The sequence below is a fragment of the Danio rerio genome, chromosome 9, assembly GCF_049306965.1.
Source record: "Danio rerio strain Tuebingen ecotype United States chromosome 9, GRCz12tu, whole genome shotgun sequence".
Classification (NCBI taxonomy): Eukaryota; Metazoa; Chordata; class Actinopteri; order Cypriniformes; family Danionidae; genus Danio; species Danio rerio.
In genome coordinates this window covers 12342649-12367168 of record NC_133184.1, presented here as the reverse complement: position 1 = coordinate 12367168, position 24520 = coordinate 12342649, and the positions used below count along the sequence as shown (strand labels likewise).

Below are 24520 nucleotides of genomic sequence, written 5' to 3'. Positions count from 1 at the left end.
TATAACTCATAGACATCTAAAAATTACATGAGAAAAAACTTTCATTCTAGCTGCTCAATGGATGTCTTTAAACATTCACAAGTGGGTTTTTGTAATGGTGCCATAGAAGAAACATACCGTATTTGGTATTTAAAGACATGGCATCCTAGTGTGGTACTCATTAAGAAATCTTCTGTTCTTTACTGGATGTTGCACACTGATTTAAGTTTCCCACAGTGCACACGGTAAGCGTTCGCACTTTAATTTCTGCACATAGTGATGTTTATGTAAAGGCATTAGAAATGATCTGGCCTCCACTCTGGGGACCGAGAGAAACCCACGGCTCTCAGGGGTACTTCATTTAATATTCAAAGGAAGAAATCTTTGCTCTCGTCGACATCCCACGATTCTGAATTGGTTTTTAAGATTGTAAAAACATAATGTTCCTCTCAAGGGATGAGAATTAATTAGCCTCACATTCTGGTAATTAAACTAAAAAACAGTAGGTGAGATTGTTGATAATCGTTTACATGTGTAGCGTTTCAACTCACTCACTTTTAAGGCTTGCATCAGGATATTGCTCGCTGCTCTGTTTACACCGAATGGCATTATCTGTTTGAGTGCTCACTGTTACCACAGCAGAGCACTTCTTATCCACAGTCTAATAACTTATATCTTCACAACCTCAGGTAAGCAATATCTTGGAGTCTGAGTTAGCATTCTGCCTGCTTTTTTTTTTTTGCTGTCCATTTCCAATGTGCCTGAGGTTTCTGACCTGTTCTTAAAATATAGAATAATTATGTTTTTATACAGAACCAAATTTGCCTCTTGGTTGTGTGTATGGGTTTTGAAAATGTTTTAATGTTAAAAGTACTGTAACAGTTTAGGGGAGAGATGCAACTGTAAGTGTGTAAGAGAAACCAATGCAATCTCACGGCAATTATAACATTTTGATTAAGTGGCTGATTCATATGAATTCGTATGATCTAATTTGTACAATTTAGTATGATTTGCTCGTCACCCAATGACGGTTGCGTTTAGGGGCGGGGTTTGGTGCCACGCCTCCTTTTTAAAATCGTGCATTTTCATACGTCTGAACTCAAATTCCAATAAACTGACAAAACGTAAAATACGTTTTCTCATGAGATCAGGCAGGAAATACAATACAAAAACATTTTGTAAAAGTGGCTGTTGGTATATTTAACAAGATGGTATATTTATATAGTTGGTATATTTAGGAAAGATAAAATCATTTCTTTCTTTCTTTCTTTGTGCAAATTAATTTTATGTTAATATGCACTCTAAAACTGTCTGCTTATGTTATGACACAATATATAAAATGTTGTTGCAACACCCGTGTTTTTGCGTGCATTATTAGGTTATTGACAACATTAGTAACTTTTCATGCATAAACATCTTAATAGATGAACAAATCTCTTTGAATCCTTTTAGGTTCAGTCAAATGAAGTATATATATATATATATATATATATATAATCTTTAATTAATTAAATTCTGCGCACAGCCTAATTGATTACACCCCATTAAAAAAAAATAGAAGAATATTTTTATCCATTTTTAGCGAATATAGGCAATTTATTTTGGTGCATTTAAACAAAACAAATATATTTTTTGTCACCAAACATATTTAGAAATTGAAAGATAATACAATTAAATTCAAGCAAAATATTGAAAAAAAATTATATATATATATATTTTTTTTTTGCTTCTCTTAATTTTTCCTCTTTTTTTTAAATTTGTATTTAATATTTTTCTATAACATAAATTTGGGTGTACTAGTTTTTGGACCGTCATCGTAAGTTATTTTATTAGATAAGCTCCAGATTTAGCATCGGTATTGACTAATCTTATGTATTTGCACAAATATGATATTGTATAGCCTTATTGAAAAAATATGACTTCAAAAAAGAGATTTGTAAGGGGTGTACTTATATATGCCGAGCACTGTATGTTTAATAGCTTTGCATATTGTAACATTTTTAGATACAAAAACCTTTATAATATTATAGTGTAAATACATACGCATTTATAAATATATTATAAAGGATTGATGATTTGTATGTTTTCTGAAGCTCCGGACGCATGGTTTTATGTTTTAAATGATTTTACCTGTATGTTGTGTTTTAGCATATACACTGAAAAAAATTATATCCTCATAACAATTTGCACAAGCAAAATTCTAAAGTAAATTCTACTAGCTTATATCAAGTAGAATTAACTTGTCAATATCATGCAAAATGTACACTGCCTGGCAAAAGTCTTGTCGTCAATCCCAGTTGTAAGAGCCACAAATAGTAACTTGACTTCTATTTGATCCTTTGGAAAAGTGGTAGAAGGTCGTAGATTTCTCCAATGAATCATTTGTTGAACTGCATCCCAATCATCACAAATACTGCAGAAGACCTATTGGAACCTGCATGGACTCAGAAAATTCTGTCAGGTTTGGGGAGGGAAAATCATGGTTTGGGTTTATTTTCAGTTTGAGGGCATGGAAGGGATCTGCAGAGTGAATGGCAACATCAACAACCTGAGGTATCAAGACATTCGTGCTGCCCATTACATTACAAACCACAGGAGAGGGCAAATTCTTCAGCAGGATAACACTTCTCAAACTTCAGCCTTTATATCAAAGTTCCTGAAAGCAAAGAAGATCAAGGTTGTCCAGGATTGGCCAGACCAGTCACCAGAAATTAACATTATTGAGCATGTCTGGGGTAAAATGAAGGAGTCATTGAAGATAAATTCAAAGCATCTTGATGATTTCTGGGAGTCCTGCAGGAACTCTTTCTTTGCCATTCCAGATGACTTTATTAGTAAGTTATTTGAGTCATTGCAGAGATGAATGGATGCAAGCTTATGGGGGTCAAACACAATATTAATTTTTTTTTTTTTTTACTGCATCATGACTTTATATTCTGTACTATACATTATTCCTGTTAAGTGACAAAACTTTTGTCTAAGCAAAGTCATCGTACTGTCCTAATTAAATTATTAAAAAATCAAGGCAAATTTTAATTTTGGTAAAATAAGCGCAATCTAGAGGCCCTTGACTTTCATATAAGCCACTTCTGATACCAAATGAGCTACTAGAAGTCAAGTTATTATTTGTTGTTTCTTAAACTTGGATAGGAGCCAAGACTTTGGTCAGATAGTGTACTTAATGTTTTACCTAACACGCCTGAATAAATTAAGTAAAGTAAATTGATTATCTATAATTTTGACTCTAAATTACTTTTTATTTTTTTCAAGTACTGGGTTGCAGCTGGAAGGGCATGCGCTGCGTAAAACATATGCCAGAACAGTTGGCGGTTCATTCCTTTGTGGCGTCCCCTGATAATTAAGGGATTAAGCCCAAGGAAAATAAATGAATTCATTTAAATGAATCAAGTAATGTCAAGTTCTTTTTTAGCAGAAGGAACATTGCTTTTATCAAAGGAAGTAAATCTTATTATTTACAAATTAGTACACTTGGCATGGCTTAATTGAATCAAGACACACATTTCCACTGACTTGAAATGCGTTATTTCACTTTATTTACAGAAAATTTAAAACAAGAGCAAATTTACCATAAAATGCGTATGGCCTCAGAGCTAGTGTTAGCACAGCTACTGTATGGCTCTTTGAGTGAAGCATCAAACATTAATATTGATAATAAAAATGTCAAGACTCAAAGCATGAGTGCTACTTTTCTGCAAGGTGGTAAAAAACTGTATTCAAAACACTTCTTAATCATTAAACTAATTAGAATTACACCAATAAAATCTTAATAAAATAATATATATATATATAATAATCACTAATAAAATAATGTTGCTTATCCTTTAATATTGCTTTTATTTTCAAAATATTCTCCTCTAAATTCAATCCCATGCAAAACATGTTGGGAACTACACATCCACTTAGACATATCCATTATTAAAATTGACTTAATGTTACTAGGTTTGGGCAGCACGGTGGCACAGTAGGTAGCATGATTACCTCACAGCAAGAAGCTTGCTGGTTTGAGCCCTAACTGGGTCAGTTGGCATTTCTGTGTGCATTTCTCCGGTTTCCCTCACAGTCCAAACACATGCGCTATAAGTGAATTGAATAAGCTAAAATGGCCAGAGTGTATGAGTGTGAATGCAGGAGTGTATGGGTGTATCCCGGGGTTGGGTTGCAGCTGGAAGGGCATCCGCTGCGTAAAACATATTCTGATAGGTTGGTGGTTTATTTCACTGTGTTGATGCCTGATTAATAAAGGGACTAAGCTGAAAAGAAAATGAATAAATGAATGGGTCCGAAAATATTATTTAGAAATAATGATTAAAAAATATTGAAACATTACAAGTAAATGAATATTGATATTTAACTCTATCCACTCATTTTATTTATTACAACAAGTAAATTTGTACATTTTAAATATTTAACTTAGAGAATTCTAGTTATTCTTGACATCTAATATTACAATAAAAAATTACGACAGTATATTTATTAGATTTTACCACACCAAAAAGTCATTTTACTTTAATGTATAAACATAAAAATTGTATGTGTGGAAAAGCTATATATGGAATTCTACAAATAATAATGAAATCAGCCTGAATATTTATGTACAGTCAGTACTCTCTAGAATCATTATGTGCTCTAGGAAAAGTAGGAGCCAAACTGACATGTGTGCAATGATGTGTGACAGCTGGGTTTGACATTTGTCAGTGAGCCCAAATCAAAGTGATTGCATCTCAAATGCATTGTAGCACCTAATTTAGTCAAGCATATTTTTATAGAAACATTCTTTCCTCCCCATTTCATTCATCAACTGTCTTCTGCCACACATGGTTTACATAATTCTCTAATGCATATGTGAAATAAAGAGAGTTTTGATAGATCCCTTTTTACTTTTTGTTGACTGTTTCAGTAACAATGCAATGTCAACTCTCTTTTGTGCAATATTGTTAGGTTAGAGTTAGAAAAGATTATCCATTTAAAATGTTTACAAGTAAGGTTGCAAGTTTCGTCGTTACAAAAATAATTCGTTGATTTGACGTTTTCCAAATCCACCATTCCAACGAACATTCGCAAACATTCATCGCAAACTTGTACGCTTGCAGCTACACCTAGTACTGTAGTTAGAAGTATAGTTCCCCTTCGGTTGGGGAACTTCAGTGCCATGAATGGGAGGATTCGGATCAGAAGCCGCTTATCTGGAGAGTATTGAACGGGCCAATGAATGAAATTAATTGGCAGCGTAAGCTTGCGCAGGTGTGCGACATCTGCAATTATCTCAGCATATAAGCACACCTGAAGCCAGCAGACGCCATCCTTTTCGCTTCAGATCCTTTCTGAGTGAGTCGATGAGGGTTCCTCTTGCTGATCAGCACTTCAGAGCGAACGAGTGTGTCTCCCGGTCCAGAGTGGGTCTTCGCGGTGGCAGACGGTCGAGCTGGGTTACTCCCTTGCCTGCGGTTCTTTGGGTCCGGTCCTCCAGAGCGTATAGTTGCAACTTTCCTAAAAGAGCAACACAGTCGTGCAGCACGTCCTTTTCAGGATGGCGCTCCGACTGTGCGTTTCTGGATGCGGGGGTTTCCTGTCTCCGGATGATGGACACGATCACTGCATTGCATGTTTGGGGGTCCAGCATGTTAATGCGGTGCTCGCGGGCGGTTCATGTCGTCATTGCGATGCCATGACCGTTGCACAGCTAAGATCGCGGCTAACTTTCGCAAGAGAGCGAGCCACCCCAGTTGCCTCCTGCTCTAAAAAAGCAGCGGGCGCTCGGGCAGATCTGAGGGTTTCAGCGGGAGCTAATCCGCCGCCCACGGGCTCGCGGACCTCTCGCTCCTCACGGCGCTCCATCCAAGCTTCGGGTGGTGAGAGTGATCCGTCTAACCAGATGGTAGCTCTCACACTCGCTGACACCGGAGATCAGATGTCCTCCGCGGCATCGGAGGGTGGGCTTTCACTGTCCGACGAAGATCCGGACCCGCTCGCCCCCTCCGGGCAGGTGAGCGCTGTCAAATCGGATCCTGAAGCGGACATGTTAGCCGTGCTTTCCCGGGCTGCTTCGGCCGTGGGGTTGGAGATGGTTTATCCCCCAGCTCCGCGGCCGGACCGACTAGATGGGTGCTACGTAGAGGACCAGAAGGCGAAGCCTTCGAAGCCTCTCGTCCCCTTCTTCCCGGAAGTGCACAGTAGGCTCACGCAGTCCTGGAGGGCACCTTTCTCTGCCCGTGCTGCGAGTGCCTCCGCCCTCACCGCCCTTGACGGCGGAGCTGCCAGGGGGTATGAGGCGATCCCGTCAGTGGAGCGCGCTATCGCGGTCAATCTTTGTCCGCGCGGCGCCTCTACGTGGCGGGGTTTGCCCCGCCTCCCGTCCAAAGCCTGTAGGTTGTCTGCCTCCCTCGGAGCCAGAGCTTATAAGGCTGCGGGCCAGGCTGCTTCTGCTTTGCACGCGATGGCCACCTACCAGCGCTACCAAGCGCAGGCGCTGGCCGAGCTGCACGAGTGCGGGTCCAACCCAAGCTTATTACATGAGCTGCGCACCGCGACCGACTATGCTCTTCGGACTACTAAGTCCGCCGCGTGTGCGCTGGGGAGGACGATGTCCACACTTGTGGTTCAGGAACGCCACCTCTGGCTAAACCTGGCCGATATGCGCGACGTTGACAAAGTTCGCTTTCTTGACTCGCCCATATCCCAGGCTGGCCTGTTCGGCGACACCGTCGGTGAATTCACCCAGGAATTCAAGGCGGTGAAAGAGCAGTCGGATGCGATGGGCAATGTCATCTATCGGCGTGGCCGTAAGCCCGCTCCGCCCGCCGAGCCATCCACCTCCACTGTTCCTCGCAGAGGGCGCCCGCCAACGAGTGCTGCCCCGCCCCCGCCTGCGCCTCCGGCCAAGCGGGCGCGGCGTTCACCTCGAAAGCAGGCAGCCCCTCCTGCCCAGGGCGCCGTTAAGTCCGGTAAACGGACAGCGAAGCGTCCCTGAGACAGGCCATCCGGAGAAGAGGAAACTTGCTCTTTCCCCGCTGGAGGGCGGGGCCCCGATAACAACGGTACTTTTCAGTGCCACCAAAACATCAGTAAAAGAGCACTTTTTCCCTTCCCCGGATGTGACTGCACGAGTTCTGCCAGTCCGGGACGCGCTGCCTTCCGGCTCGCAGACTCTACGTGCTTCGCCAGTGGCTCACGAGCGCTGGGGGGACGGTCTCCCTTTCCTCAGCCCTCCAGCCCCCTCTCCGGAGTCAGGGTGCGGAGCCAGAGCGGATCGCTCTCCTCCAGCTCTTACGCGGGACCTTCGTACTTCCCGGATCAGCACACCCACTCCGCGCTGCCCCACCGCTGGTACGTCAGCGATTGTAGCGATGACTCCATTAGCGAGGGCTCTGCCTGCCTGGTTAGCGCGGGCCAGCCCCTCGCGGTGGCTCATACGCACAATCAGACTCGGTTACGCGATTCAGTTCGCGAAACGGCCCCCCAAGTTTACGGGCGTGTATTTCTCCAGGGTCAACCCCCTGTCCGCCCCTGTCTTGCGAGAGGAGATTGCTGCCCTCCTGGCGAAGGGTGCAATCGAGCCGGTTCCTCCAGCCGAGATGGAGAGTGGGTTTTACAGCCCATACTTCATCGTACCCAAAAAGAGCGGTGGGTCACGGCCAATCCTAGATCTGCGCGTTTTGAACCGCTGTCTGCACAAGCTGCCGTTCAGAATGCTCACGCAGAGGCGCATTCTCCAATGCGTTCGTCCTCGGGATTGGTTTGCAGCCATAGACCTGAAGGACGCGTATTTCCATGTCTCCATTCTTCCACGCCACCGCCAATTTCTGCGGTTTGCGTTCGAGGGTCGAGCGTGGCAGTACAAGGTCCTCCCCTTCGGGCTCTCTCTGTCTCCGCGGGTCTTCACCAAACTCGCGGAGGGTGCCCTAGCGCCCCTTCGGCTCGCGGGCATTCGCATACTCAATTACCTCGACGACTGGCTGATTTTAGCCCACTCGCGGGAGCAATTGATTATGCACAGGGACAAGGTGCTTCGGCATCTCCGCCTACTGGGGCTTCAGGTCAACCGAGAAAAGAGCAAACTCGCCCCCGTGCAGAGGATTTCTTTTCTCGGGATGGAGCTGGACTCGATCACCATGGTAGCGCACCTCTCCGAGGAACGCGCTCGCCTGTTGCTGAACTGTCTGAGGGAGCTCGACAGCAAACTAGTGGTCCCACTGAAGTTCTTTCAGAGGCTCCTGGGGCATATGGCATCCGCAGCCGCCGTCACGCCGCTCGGGTTGCTCCATATGAGACCACTTCAGCACTGGCTTCACGATCGGGTCCCCAGACGCGCATGGCACGCGGGCACACACCGGGTCTCGGTTACTGCGCTGTGTCGCCGCGCCCTCAGCCCTTGGAACGACCCCTCGTTCCTACAGGCCGGTGTGCCTCTAGGACAGGCGTCCAGCCATGTTGTTGTTTCAACAGACGCTTCCAACACAGGTTGGGGGGCCATGTGTCGCGGGCATGCGGCTGCGGGCCTCTGGAAGGGTGCCCAGCTACATAGGCATATCAATCGCCTAGAGCTGTTGGCAGTGTTCCTCGCTCTCCACCGCTTTTTACCGGTGCTGGAGCGGCAACACGTGCTGGTCAGGACGGACAGTATGGCGGCGGCGGCGTATATCAACCGCATGGGGGGTATGCGCTCTCGCCGCATGTCTCAGCTCGCCCGCCGTCTGCTCCTCTGGAGTCACCCGCGGCTGAAATCGTTGCGCGCCATTCACGTCCCAGGCACGCTCAATCGTGCAGCTGATGCGCTCTCACGACAGCTGTTACGCCCTGGAGAATGGAGACTCCACCCCGAGTCTGTTCAGCTGATATGGGCGCGATTCGGGGAGGCCCAGATCGATCTGTTTGCTTCCCCCGAGAACGCTCACTGCCAGTTGTTTTTTTCCCTGACCGAGGGCTCTTTCGGCACGGATGCACTGGCCCACAGCTGGCCTCGGGGCATGCGCAAGTATGCGTTTCCCCCAGTGAGCCTGCTCGCGCAGTTTCTGTGCAAGGTCAGGGAGGACGAGGAACAGGTTCTGCTAGTTGCGCCCCTTTGGCCCAACCGGACCTGGATATCAGAGCTCTCACTCCTCGCGACGGCCCTCCCCTGGCGGATCCCTTTGAGAGAGGACCTACTCTCTCAGGGACAGGGCACCATCTGGCACCCTCGCCCCGATCTTTGGAACCTCCACGTGTGGTCCCTAGACGCGAGGAAGACTTAGGTAACCTACCGACTGCGGTGGTTAATACCATCACTCAGGCTAGAGCCCCCTCCACGAGGCGCGCCTACGCCCTGAAGTGGAGTCTATTCACTGAATGGTGCGTCTCTCGCAGAGAAGACCCCCGAAATTGCCAGATTAGTGTTGTGCTCTCTTTCCTTCAGAAGTTGGACAGCAGGCTGTCGCCCTCCACTCTCAAGGTTTACGTGGCCGCCATCTCCGCTTATCATAGCGCGGTAGCTGGCGGCACCGTGGGAAAGCATAACCTGGTCATCCAGTTCCTTAGGGGTGCTAGGCGAATTAATCCATCTCGCCCCCCTCTCATGCCCTCTTGGGATCTCGCCCTCGTTCTCACGAGTCTGCGATCCGATCCCTTTGAGCCACTCGAATCAGTATCTCTAAGATTTCTGTCCCTGAAGACAGCTCTGCTGGTTGCGTTGGCCTCCATCAAGAGGGTCGGGGACCTGGAGGCATTTTCGGTCAGTGACTCGTGCCTGGAATTCGGGCCGGATTACTCTCACGTCATCCTGAGACCCCGCCCCGGTTATGTGCCCAAGGTTCCTACCACCCCCTTTAGAGATCAGGTAGTGAACCTGCAAGCGCTGCCCCCGGAGGAGGCAGACCCAGCCCTTTCTTTAATTTGTCCAGTTCGCGCTCTGCGCATTTATGTGGACCGTACTCAGAATTTTAGATCATCTGAGCAGCTCTTTGTCTGTTATGGCGGTCGGCAGCAGGGAAGTGCCGTATCAAAACAAAGATTATCCCACTGGATTGTGGATGCCATTTCACTCGCTTATTCGAGTCGAGGTCAGCCGTGTCCCCCGGGAGTTCGTGCACACTCCACTCGGAGCGTTGCATCCTCTTGGGCGCGTGCACGCGGCGCCTCTCTAACAGACATCTGTAGAGCTGCGGGCTGGGCGACACCCAACACATTTGCAAGGTTTTACAATCTGCGAGTGGAGCCGGTTTCCTCAAGGGTATTAGGTAACCCTTTGGTGATTGAGGAGACAACTCGGTAGGGTGTTGAAACACGCTTGCGGCGCCATTCTCCCTAACACGGAGGTACGTGCGCCTTTTTTATCTGTCAGTAAAGTTCCCCGTCAGGTGAGCCCTGCAGATTCCTCCGTGGCCCCCAGCACTGACTCAGCGGAGGAGTCACTTGCTGGCCCACTACGTTGTAGGTCTGCCCGCTGGTCAGCCCGCGTTTTGGGTATAGGTGCCTGCTATGCGTGATCCCCACTAGGCGATCCCATATGCTTATTCCGCCACGGTTAAGTCCCCCCCCTGGGTGGACCCGTGTCTTCCCTCTCCGCTAACCACTCTTTTGCTATGCGTACTCCCCCTTTTTAGGGCTAGTCCATAGGTAAATTCTGCCATCTATCCCCCCCTTGGGTAACGGATGGCCTCCGCAGCGTCCTCCCTATCGGGATTGCACGCTTCCCAACGTACTGTCGTATTTCCTAGAATTATCTAGATGCTCACGACTTCCCAAAAAATATATCTAAATCCGTAAAACTTCTGTTGAAGTAGGATAAAATAGGGCCAGGGACACGTTGGAGGACCGCGCCCCCCATGATGTGGGTGCGTCACGCTTGCTTGACTATCTCCTCATCGGGGGTGTTGGTAAGGTGCAGTCATTATGGCGCTTTCCATATTCTCCCATTCATGGCACTGAAGTTCCCCAACCGAAGGGGAACGTTCGAGGTTACAGAAGTAACCCTTCGTTCCCCGAGGAGGGGAACGGAAGTGCCATATTCCGTCGCCATAATGACTGTCCCTTAGCTGTTTGAAAGTCTCTTCAGCTTAAAAGGATGGCGTCTGCTGGCTTCAGGTGTGCTTATATGCTGAGATAATTGCAGATGTCGCACACCTGCGCAAGCTTACGCTGCCAATTAATTTCATTCATTGGCCCGTTCAATACTCTCCAGATAAGCGGCTTCTGATCCGAATCCTCCCATTCATGGCACTTCCGTTCCCCTCCTCGGGGAACGAAGGGTTACTTCTGTAACCTCGAACGTTCCTGAAAAAACAACATTAAAGTCATCTCTCTTAGGTGTAATTTGCTTTCCAAGTATTTTTACAGTTCAGTTTTAGCGATCTTCATAATGAGAATTGCACTCCCTTCGTAGTGCACTTTGAAAATTTATGCCATTTTGAATGCAGCCTTGGCTCATGACAAAAGCTATAGGTGACCATTTATTTAAAAGCGGAATTTATGTTACGTCTCCAAAGCTTGTAAAAACAAAAATATATAGCATACGCTAATGCTTTTAGTTTATAGAAGGCTATTTATCAAGAAATGTTTCTGTACTGTAGGCCTATATGACATGGGCCTATTGGTTAGAAGATTTCTGCAGTGGCTTGAATGTGTCAAATAAATAATATAAACAATATCTTACTTAATAATAATAATAATAATATTTTTTATTATAATTATTATTATTAAGTAAGTTTTTTTTTCATTTCTTACACTGCAAAAAATACCTTAATTACTTAGATTTTGTGTCTTGTTTCTAGTCCAAATTTCTACAAATTCTTAAATCAGTGAGTTTTTCCTCAAATCAAGCAAAATAATCTGCCAATGGGGTAAGCAAAATAATCTTGTTTTTCAATTTGTGATAAGATTATTTTGCTTGATTTAAGGAAAAACTTGCTTCATTTTGGCATATTGTTTCATAAAACAAGACTATATGTTTTGCTTGTCTAGAAAATGCTTCTTGATTTAGGAACTTTTAGATATTTGGACTAGAAACAAGACAAAAAAAAGCTAAGTTAGAAAAGCATTTTTTGCAGTGTAATAAAAAAACTTGGCCTACATGCATTACCGATTTCTGTGATTTATATAGGATTAGCAAACATGTTAGCTAAATTATAGAGGTTTCCTCTAAAGAAGTAGTTACTCCACCATGTTTAGAGCATTATTATGAACGTTTTACGTTTTAACTAACATGATTCAAACAATGGATCTGCAACAGTTTAAATCACTACATCGTTCTTTTCCCAAACGATGCATCGTACTATGATAGTTCAGCCGCGAGTAACGTTATTGTTCTGGAAATGCACCCCTTATCTCTCAAGGAAATGCAACTATTTTACATTTTGTCAGTTGAGTAGCTAATTCGTACAAATTTATAGTTCAGTTGTAGAAAAATGTAAGATTTTAAACAGGAGGCATGGCACCTAACCCCACCCCTAAATCCAACCGTCTTTGGGGAATGAGCAAATAAGATCGTACAAACTCCAATGAATTAGTCACTAAGTTACGAATTGCCATGAGATTGTGTTGTAAACACTCAATCTACTAATATTCAATGACTGCTAGTTGCCATGTTGTTTAAAAGTTACTTGCAGGTAATTCATGCTGTTTTTGTTGGTTTGATGGAGACTAAAAAAACACAAAATAATTTTTATTCCTTGATTTGCTTAGAAATAATTCTCATTAATTGAATCAAAAATAGACTATATGGACTACAAATATGGACTACATATTCAGTCATGCATCACACACACTCACCTGCTCCAAGTCACTATTCATTAGACTCTCACAGCTGAAGCTGCTTTTGGACTGATTTCTGCACGATAAATACAGCACACTAACACACAGATTTTGCTAAGTGTGAGTAAATAGTGGGATTTCTATTTAAGAGGTTTTGAGCTGCTTGATTTGGCACACCAAATGTCAGCATTCACACTTATTCAAATTGAACCACTATAGCAGCAGACAATTCCATCAAAAAATCTAAACAAAAACCCAACCTGCCAAGTGTGAACACACCTATATTCAGAAGAACGCCTAAAGGGGACCATCCGAAATAATGTGTTACCTGAAAGTGCCACTTAGTTTCCTATAAACAGCTAACAATGTCTGCTGTTTTCTTCAGCTGAAGTTTGCATCCCTAAATGTGACCTTTCTCAAATCGGACAGCTCGTATCCCCTCAGAGCTGCGGCAATGGCTTTGCTATATATGGACCAGGTGCGTCACAGAACAAAACACCCCTTGGCGCCGCGTCACCGTATACCCCCAAGACAACCCAACAGTGAGCAGCGTGGTAATAGTCACATCCCATTCTGTCCTCTTCAGTGGTGATGCCTCTAAAAGCGTCCCTCCTTGCACTTAAAAGATGTCACTCACTGGTCCTGACTCAGCAATCGCAGCACTTTAGCCATATCTGTGTTTGCTGATGTCAGGGGTCTTCAATTCCCCCAACTCCAGCGCACTAACCTGCTCTTCAGGTGAAAAGGAGCCATTTTAAGTTTCTCTTTCAATCTCTGACCATCCATCAATCCATTTTTTTCTTTCTTTTCCTTTTACCACCATCTCTCAATAGCTGCAGAGAGGGTGAAGTGAATGGCCTGGTATATGGCCAAGACAATAATCTGTGGAGCGTGAGGCTTCTCGAGCACACAGTCTTTTCTCAATAGCTGCTTGATGCATTTCCCACCTTAAATCTCTCTAGAGCCTTTTCTTTTATTGTGAGAGAGTGATTTATACCCGCTCGCTCTGAATAAAAGACCTCTGCCACCAATTAGGTGATGGCGGTTGTCTGTCAGCCTGTCTGGGCAGTCAGCCTTGTTCAAATTTATTGTTTCTTGATTGAAGAGAGAAACTCATTCAGTGCGAGTGCGAAGCGGGCGCCAAGCCCTTCGTGATCCCACACGCGCTCCATCTCCTGCCAGCCTGTCTAATAATGCGTTTAACTTTTTTTTCTAAGACGCACCTATGGTTCTTAATGAGATGACGAGGGACCTGAGCAATTAGGTTTTTCGGCTGTCAGACACATCCGAAAGAGTGCTTCCTGACGCATTGCTCCATCTGTAAGAACAATTTGGCTGGAATTTATTTTTGCATGCTCGTTTTTTTTTTTTTTTTTTTTTAAGCGGAGTGTTGTATTTCACAATTGGCTGAATGATTGAAGATCCGTCGTCGAGAGCGGAGCTGAGGAAAGGTGACAGAGACAGTCACCCCGAATCATAATAAATGCATTAAACATTTGTCTAAGACTTTCATTCCGAATTGAAGCCTCATATAACACCGTCAGCTCGGCAGGAATCAGCCAAACCTCTAGATGCCGTTTGGGCTCGTTTCCATTTCATTGAGGTCGTCTGCACTCCCACGGCTTCATCTCATAAAAAATGAACCTCCTCCTCGAACATCGCACGCAAATTCAGGGTAAATTCCTTTCGAGGCTGCGTGTATTTGTTTAGAGAACGGAAGCTTAAGGAGATTAAGATGACATTTGAATGTTCGCAGTGTTTACGGTTCTGCTCTATTTGTGTCTTAATGTCTTGCATTTTAAACGCACCGGGCATTTTCTGCTAAAATGTGGATCATCTGCTCTCTCCTGGATACGGATTTAGAAATAATACAGCGCAATCTCCAGCTCCTCAAAAGCTGGAATATTTTGACAGTTTGAAGTTGAGCCGAGTTTCAAACAGAGGCAAGCCGGGGGAATCGAATTCAGGTCAAACTCTGTGATCCACAGCAGATTGCTTTTATTTGTACATCACAAACACAATTGCCTTTTGCAAATGCTTCCACGAAGAGAAAACTTTAGGCGAGATGGCTTTCAATGGAAGTCAGCCTCTTGGCCTCCACGGAGCGCCATGCGCGCCATTGGAAGTGACAGAATCAATGGCTGCTCGCCTTAAGGCTGAGAATTAGAGTATTGATGCTTGTGTGATTTTCTTAATGGCTTACTGGCAAGCTGACCACTCAATTATCTCGAAAGAGTTGATACATACTCAGCTCGATGATGCCATGTTGATATGCACTGTGAAATTATAGAGAATGTATGCTGAACGCGTGCAGCTGCTCGAGTTGAAAACTGGAAAACATAAGCATTCCTCATGCCACGGCTGTTATAATTGTAGTTGCTGCAGCAACCGAGCCTCCTCGTGAAGTAAGTGCGTGCCAAGTCGCATGCTTTGATTTTCTCAACTCATTCCTCAGAGGTTAGCAATGCATAGATTATTGAAGAGATCTATTGCGTTGGGTGGCATTTCTTTTGTTTTTCATTATGTTTAACTGCAGGATCGATTTGGGGATTTTTTCGGTACTTCTTTGGCCAGCATTAATCATCCTGTTAACGCATTGCTTGTGCAGGAAGTGCAAATTGATGAAAGTTCGATTTCTTGCATTGAAGTATCACAAAAAATTGTGGACATACATGTGTTGCTATGCATTAGATTACTAGCAATATACTAGGATGTAAAGCTGTTCCCTTGCATTTTTGAAAAGTTGTACAAGTGGCAACAATGTCACAACACCCCCTACTGACACAATAAAACATTATTTATGTATATTATTACAGTATGGCCCAATCCCAATTCTATTTTTGTACCCCTACACCTTTCGTTTTCCCTTCTCCTTGAAAGAGAGTGTGGAGGGGAAGGGCTTCAAAATGTACCTGTAAGAAATGGAACAACACTACAGCACCTGCGCAAGTCATCAGATGTCATCATGATCTCTTGCTTCATATGAGATCAGATGATCGCGACTGCTGTAGTTATTCCAGCTGGTATTTATCTTCAGGAAATCACTGAAGGCATCTATAATATTATCATAACAATCTAATGTGGCAATAAGCTCATAACTATACTGCACATTTACCCAGTGGCCTATTCATCTGTGTAAACACACAAAAACAACAATAACAATAATAGCAGACACTGTAAAACAGCCACTAGAATTTTCTGACAGGGCATTTGAGTGTCATCGAGTGTCAGAATATTGTGGGACTGCTGTACAGGAGTTATGATTAGGGATGATAGATGGAGAAATTTAGCAGGTTTTATTTTATATGTTTTTTTAAAAGAATTACGGTAAAACACGAATGCAAATGTATTAAAACATATGCTTGCGTGTTGTAAAAAAATTCATAATAATGACAAAAATACACTAATTTGTGGATCTTCTTACTTCCGGGTGCGGCTATGCTGCCGTTGGGGCTGGTGTATTCTGGGAAAATTTCTTACCCCTTGGTTTCAAGTGTGGTCCTGAAAACTCTCTGTTCAAAGAGGTATTCACCCATGCAACTTAGCCCTATGCCCTCAAGCTAGAGAGATATGGGATAGGGGTAGGGCTAAGGGGAAGAATTGGGACTGGGCCTATATGTCAGATCATGCATGCAATGTCACTCTATTAAAAAAAAAAAAATTGCACACCTTCTTACACATGGCCCTGTAGTGAAATGTTGTTGTCAAGAACTCACACATGTCTATAGACTGAACACAAATGCACATGTTGTCACAAATCGTTCACAAATTCACATCCATGTACTGTAGCTTACAAGGATATTATAACCGTATTACTTTTTAAAGGTAATTTAATGCCCTTATAATGTTGTTGTTTAAATAAATGACCAAAACAAATAAATTATTTTCTCTTTACAATTGTGTCATTTAAATGTGCCCTTAGATAGGTCAACAAAAGACATTTTGCAATTGCTTTTTATGGCTAAGGGCATAAAATCAGCATGTTTGACTAGCAAATATCTGAATTTTAAACTCGCTTTGCCTTTTTTAACTTCTACAGTAAATATTTCTTCGATTTAATATTTTATAAAGTGTGAATGTCTCCAAATAGGTTTTGAGCCTATGGGAACAATTTTGAAACATCTAAAATGTTCACTGTACATACAAGCTGGCTTGTATTAACTCAGTGTTGAGTCAAATATAGACAGTTTTTTTTTTTACAATAAAGTCAAATTGCAATTTTTAAAAACACTTTATTTTAATGGTCCATTTGAGTATTAGTAGCTTAATATCTGTTGATACTGCTCCTTCAACAGACATTTAACTGCCTTTAAGAAACTTTGCAAGTACTGTATATGTCAACTTACACTAACCCTAACCCCAACCTAACATTCTATTTATTATCTACTGAGAATTAGTTGGCATGTAGATGCAATGTAACTTAAATTCAACGAACAGACCATCTAAACAAAAAGTTGTGAACCCTTTTTTAACCTAACTGTTGGATTTGTCCACATTTGACCCAACATTTGGGTAATACAAATCAGAATTGTTTGTGTGTATATACACCTCTAAAATAAACCTGATAATTCCAAGATGGTACAAAACTAATTTTACAAAACAAACTTTAAAACAGTACTGCAAGACCACACATTTTATTTGAAAAAGCTCTCTTTTATATTTACACCAAGTTGTCCTCTTTTAAACGTCTGACTCATCTCACTAAAGCTAGCAAATAGATTTTTCTGTCAATTTCTTCTAAGTCATGGACAGTGTGGATAAGAGTTAAGAATAAAATGAAACCAAAAGTTCTTAAATGAGTAATGCAACTTTTCTAGGAGAACTTCAGTTCTTACTTTATTCCCCGACTTGATGGTTTTGCCAAATGGAGCCAAACATTGATTTAAGCTGCAATTCTTTGGTCTTTCTTCCTCTCTTTATTTTTTTTTTTTTTTTTTGGGAGACTGCAGTCACTCTCTAAGCCAATCCTGGAAGCTGTCAGGACAATTGTGCCATCAGAATGAACAGTTTCAAGTCTGTCACTCGTGAAAGATTTGAAAAGAGACTTTGGATGTCTCTCATTTCACTTCCAAATGACTTCTGGTGTGCTTAGTTTGAAATATAAACACACCACAGACCAAATACATTTATAAAAAAACAAACTAAAACTAGGGGTGCAACAAATCTTTGGCTGCTGAAATTTATCAGCCAAAATTTGCATTTTCAGTTTTTGGTTGAAAAAGAAAACCGCCTAAATATAAGCCAGAAAAAAAAGTACAGTATATGATACATTATCCCTCCAGCCGTAGCCACTGCATTGAGCACAATAACTTAAGAAGCACTGCACAATAAAACCTATTCATTTATATTGCACCATGCAAAGGCCTGTTTGTTGCTGTGCTTATCAAAGCGCAAGAGTAGCTAATAGTTCAAAATAGCTCAATATTTCACTCTTTGGATATTTTGTTGAACCCCTATATCTTTCCATGAACCACACGTTTACAAGGAGAGCAAAGTTTAAACATATAACCCAAACACAGGTGAGTGGGCTCAACAAACCACCCATAGAAAACACTCTCATTCATCTCGCTGACACATAAACCAACACAAACACTGTGCATTTATGAAGTGTGCTTCACACAGGTGAGTGGGCTTAACAAACCACCTGTAAAGTGTTCATTTTGACAGCAAATTTTTAGTCTTAGTCTTATCTTCAGTCAATCGCAAGTTATTGTATAACGATGGTTTGTTCTGTAGACAATCACAAAAAAAAGCTTAAAGGGGCTAATAATTTTGACCTTAAAATGGGTTTTAAAAAATGTAAAACTGCTTTTATTTTAGCCAAAATAAAACAAATAAGACTTTCTTCAGATGAACAAATATTATCAGACATACTGTGAAAATTTCCTTGCTCTGTTTGACATTTTTTGGGAAATATTTAAAAAAATAAAAATATAGAAACACAGAAAAATATAGAAACATAGAACTGCTGCAGTAAAGACTTTATTTGTAAAAGGTATTTACATCACTGCAAGATATACGAACAGAAAAGCATCGCAATTATAATAAAAAAAAAGAAAGAAATCTTCTATTCTGCCCGGTCATCTGCATTTGGCCACATGTTCTCATCCACATCACACCTGATATCTTCTCTAGTCAAGGGAAGAATTCTCTTGTTCCTTTTTCACACATAATTAGCCCAAAGAGTTCTCTTTTACAGCATTTGATCATGTGAATGGAAATTGGTGAGTGTGGTTCCTAGATGGGAATCTGATGCGATGTATTTACAGAACTGCAATAAGCTGTTTCTCATTGGCAATGGAATAAAATACAGGGAATATATTTTTCACAATATGAACAGCTGTTCACTTTGGCTTTAGCCTATATGAGTTCTGTTTAGAACATGATGTTATCTGTTCTGACATGCAGTTTTAAATTTATCTGTTCTGACAGCATTTGTAAATTTGCCTGTAAAATTACATTGTTTTGGTCTTGGTTGAGCTTGTGTGTAAAAGAAGTTCAAGCATTTGAAATTGGTGTTAACTGTGTGCATTTTGTATCAAAGCAACAAGAAATGTGTTAATTGTATAGCCAAAAAAGAACAATTGTTGTGCTAACTGTGTTAAGAGTTTAGGAAACTTGTTAAATGTATTGAAAAAAAAACTAATACTAATATGCTTTCATGGCAACGCTGACAAATGACATCTCTCAAATTTGTTTGACACCTCTTAAAATCAACATTATCTAAATTATTAAGTTACATTTAAAAAGTATTACCAATAATTAAATAAGAAATAATTATTAAAAAGCAGGGTGACACAGGGGCTCAGTAATTATCACTGTCACCTCACAGCAAGAAAGTTGCCGGTTCGAGCCTTGGTTGGGTCAGTTGGCATTTATATGTGTGGAGTTTGCTTGCTCTCCCTATGTTCGTTTGGGATTCCTTCGGGTGCTCCGGTTTCCCCCACAGTCCAATGCATACCTGCCAACACTCCCGTTTTTCTCGGAAGTCTTCCGTATTTCAGACCCATCTCTCAGAAAACTTAAACATTTTACCCCCCACGCCCCGCCCCCTTCAGTTCGCAAATTACCACCCCCTACCCCCACCCGCTCTTCAGTTCGCTGCTACCCACTTCCTCCCCCACCCCTCCTGCTGTTCAGTTCGTGAATTACCCCCCCCCTACCCCCACCCGCTCTTCAGTTCGCTGCTACCCCCAACCTCCCCCACCCTCTTCAGTTTGCGAATCCTGCAACCAACCCCCACTTCCGGCAGAAACCTAGCTTTCCCATGTAGTCTCCCATCCAGGTACTGACCGGGTGCAGTAGCAAGTGCATCCAGAGTTTTCTGTATGGTTTTGGCTCAGAATTTGTTGTGATCATAAAGGGACAGAATGCTAAAATGCCTAAAATTTTATTTCTGAAGATGCCTCAAAAAAACTAACCTCAGTCATATTTCCCCCTCTTGCCTCTTTCTGTCTTTACATTTCTTACCTACATGAGCTGACGGAATGTTTATGTGGATAAGCACCAGTGAACTGCAGAAGCGAAATGGAAACCTATTTGGCGACACGTGAAGTTGGGCTGTTATCAGCAGAGAGCGACTCCCCGTACACCTCTGTATTCTGTCAGGCCTCGGCAGGTCGAGATTGAGAGAGAGAAAAAGACTTCTGCTTTCTCCTTCCTGATAAGTGAATGACATCTCCACAGGCCAGGTCACTGCATGTGAGGCACGACAAGATACTTCTGATTGGAGCTGCGCATTTAGCTCTTATCTCTCCCTGCTGAGCCTGTGCGAGTACAAAGGCAGAAAATGGTCGAAAGAGAATCAAATAAAATCATTCAGAAGACCCAAATGACGTATGGCAAACAACCGCCGTCTTCCCTGTTCTCACAGAGCCATGATAATTCTCAGGAATGGTAGAAGTGCCCTTGCTGTGTGTTTGGTGTAATGACTCACGTTTAATGCTCATCCTTGTGAAACGTTCACTCTTCTAAGTGTCTATACATAATTTGTGTGTAACTTCTGCAGGCTCAAATCCCATCTGAACAATATCTATAACGTTTAGCGTTAAATATGTTTTTCCTGAACTTTTCATGAACATCCTTGCCTTGTGCTAAATCTGCGGAGAGGCATCAGCTAAGCTCTTAGAGAAATAAAAAGTGAACACTGAGAAATAACAATGAAACGTGTGGTGGTTTATTAGTTTCTCTTTATAGCTCCAAGTCGTGAGGCTATGAGGTAGGTGTTGCCATGGAGAATTTAGTTCTAAATTCAAACCACATCTTCTGATTAATTTGTTTTACATTACTGACGCTTATATATAAATCACTTTATATATAAATAACTCTCTATACTGTATAAACAAAGTTGAAACTATCAGCCATTTTTAAGCATAATATATTTAATAACTCATTTCCAGCAACTGACGAATCTAACGAAGGATCTGAGAATCATTGTAGCAAACTTATGTATGTGATGAGTTTTAGGAAAACAGCTATTCATTTGTGTTGTTTTATTTTCATTCGTTTGTATTAATTTATTCTTTATTTAATTATTTTAATTAATCATATGATCATAAGTCAATTATATAAATATCATTATATCAGATATATCATAAACAATACTGATCATTAGTTAGCTATTTGATTATCATTTGCCATTTTTATGTCTTTGCTATTATTATTTTCCTATAATTGTTGCTTTTTTATTTTTAGTATTTAATTTTTCCATATTGTTATAATCTTATGACTGTGTGGATTCAAACAATACTTGTTTTTATGAGTAGCAGATAAGAAAATGTCTCAATTTTAAGGTCTGTGTTCACAACATCATATGATATAAGTATTTGCTTATATTTTGGTTGTGACGTCAGAGGAGTAAAATCCAATGCCAGTTTATGACAGATACATGACGCCATAATAAGACGCGGGCGAGGCAGTGGCGCAGTAGGTAATGCTGTCGCCTCACAGCAAGAAGGTCGCTGGGTCGCTGGTTTGAAACTCGGCGTTGGTGTTTCTGTGTGGAGTTTGCATGTTCTCCCTGCCTTCGCATGGGTTTCCTCTGGATGCTCTGGTTTCCCCCACAGTCCAAAGACATGCAGTATAGGTGAATTGGGTTGGCTAAATTGTCCGTAGTGTATGAGTGTGTGTGTGTGAATGTGTGTGGATGTTTCCCAGAGATGGGTTGCGTAAAACTTGCTGGATAAGTTGGCGGTTCAATCCGCTGTGGCGACCCCGGATTAATAAAGGGACTAAGCCGACAAGAAAATGAATGAATGAATAATAAGACGCCTATACAATGTCAGTAGAACATCTGTAGACATCTTTTGTTAATTTTAGGTTGTGGAATTAACTAATATAAGTCCAACGTCAACTTAAGGTCATTATGTGACATCAATACAACATCAAAGTCTAACATCAGTAGACTCTGATCTTTGGTTGGTTTAAATTTGTGGCTTTAACTGCCCATTATCCGAAATCATATTAATGTCATAATGTGACGTCCATACAACGTTAAATTGTAACATCAGTACACATTGATCTTTGGTTGGTTTTAGGTTGTGGAATTAATCAAACAAAGTCCAACGTCCTGATGACATTGCGGTAATTTTCCATTGAAGATTTTGACTTCAAATGTACATTTATATGATACATCTGTATTGCACAATAACAGTATAATCTATATTGTAATTATATGTACAACAATTAAATATTATATATTTATTATATATAACACTGAAACTCATTTATTCATCCATTCATTTTCCTTCGGCTTAGGTCTCTGATTGATCAGAGGTTGAACCGATGACCCGCCAACTGTCCATATCTGTCATTCAGACTGTGCATATAAGACTGTATTAATATTTTGTCATGTCCTATACATTTAATGCTTACTTAAAAGAGATTGTAGAATATAAGTTTTGAATGTACATTGTCATATTATATAAAGTCATTACCGTAATATGTAATGTGCAGTTTGTGAAGGTGCCAAACTCGTTTTGTTTGGGAAACAGAAAAGCAACGTTATTTCACCACAGTAAAAATGTTGTTTTTAAAGGCATGTCTGAAGTAAAGAGATGTTTTTGCTATCAGAAAGTTATATTTTTGTTAGCAGAAAGTTGCTAGGCAACAGAGGCACCCATATTCAATGGCACAGGAAAAAGTGGATGTTGAAATGCATGCAGGCATTTTGACCATTAATGACCATTCAAGTGAAACTCTTGTGTTTTGTAGTAATAAATATTAAAACGAAACATACACATATTTTGGAAAGTTTGTAGTTATATGGATTTTATTTTTTAAAAAAGCTATTAATTTACTAATGACTGCTTCAGTAATTCTAAAGTACACATGACAACAGTTCAAGGGTTGAAGCAATTGGTACAACACACAGCAGATATTGTATCGATATCTGACTCCTCTCCGCTGATAAACCTGTTCTGATGAAGCTACAATCATATAGTTTGCAATCAAATCAGACAATGCTTCTTTGTTCGTTCTTGCTGTCAATTCAGAGTTAAAGTTGATCTTAGTTCAGTTCAGTGTGGTTTAATTTTCACTTTTGAAAGTCCACACTTTCAAAACACTGAAGAGCAAATCCATCGATGGACAAGTCCCAAACCCATAGATATTTACATTAGATGTCGCCTACGCTATTGTTGTTCATTGGAAGGAATGCGTCAATAGAGCCGCCATATTAGTACAGGGTAGCGCTCCTTTGAAATTAATGTGCAGTGGACTGGCCCAAGATATCTAAACATTTATACATATCTCTACGTTCGGGAGTTTTCCTGGTTATCAGTATGCAAATATTTATTTAAATTACGACAATCATAATTTTATGAAACTTTTCTACATCAATGGATAAGTGACCGCACGGGCATTGCCGACAAAGAACAAGTGTTTTTGTGCATGGAAATGTATCATTCTCCCTCCCTGTAAAATTTTTCTGCATTCTAGGTCTGCAGCTTTCACATGCGTATAAATGGAAGAGCTATTCACCTTATTCTCAGCTGTCGAGTGGGCGCTGCCATTTGAATCTTTTTGTCTCGCGACTTCCGGTCACATTCACTTCCATTCATTTTTTGACGTTAACAACTGCTCGTTACGCTGCTTGATGTTGCAATTTAATATTTTCTTATTATATTATGCTACTTGGTCTGTGTAGTCATGCAAATATTTGTTTGTTGAGCAAGTAGTTTGGCCATTTTCTGCCGTTTATTATTCCTAGTCATTTCTCCCATTGGCGACTGAATCGGAAGTTCTAAGACAATCGCGAAAACAGGCGCACTTCCGCGTTTTAGAATAAGGTCAATAGGGAGAATAGTGGAGTGTGACCGGGACTTTAAGCTGTAACTCTAATTAAACACACCTGATCAAACTAATCAAGGCTTGTTAGAAATCTACAGGTAATGTTGAAGCAGGGTGCGTACTAAACTCTGCTGTGCTGCAGTCCTCCAGGAACTGAGTTTGACCCCATGGTAAATAGTATACTTTCAAAGCAACTGCCAACATTTATCACAATCACAAATCCAATAAAAAAACCTAAATTAACTAATTAATTAATTAACAAACTCAATCTAAAGCAAAAAATATATATATATATATAAAATGGTCAACACCGATCCTCATGTTGCTCTAAACCTGTAGGAGTAATAAAAAACTAAACAAATAATTTACGCATAAATATAAGAAAGTCTTTATGCTATAAATGCCACTTTACTTACTTCATTTTAAGTTTTCCAGAGATTTAAAGTTTTCCAGTCAACTCCATTGAGCCTCTGCAAAAATGTATGTAAGTGCTGTTTAAGAGTGAGATTTT

The 24520-nt window shown here is 41.6% G+C and overlaps 1 protein-coding gene across 2 annotated transcripts in view; it reads left to right on the top strand.

Moving 5' to 3' along the window:
- The window catches only part of nup35 (nucleoporin 35), an 86476-nt gene that overhangs the window by 41189 nt on the left and 20767 nt on the right, over positions 1–24520 (top strand). The window contains exon 10 of one of the 2 annotated variants that reach the window (XR_012384870.1): positions 20200–20871. The exons of the other annotated variant lie outside the window; for it this stretch is intronic. The gene's annotated coding sequence lies outside the window, so the exon portion shown is untranslated. Of the gene's footprint in view, positions 1–20199; positions 20872–24520 lie in introns of those variants that run through there. 2 annotated transcript variants of the gene reach the window in all.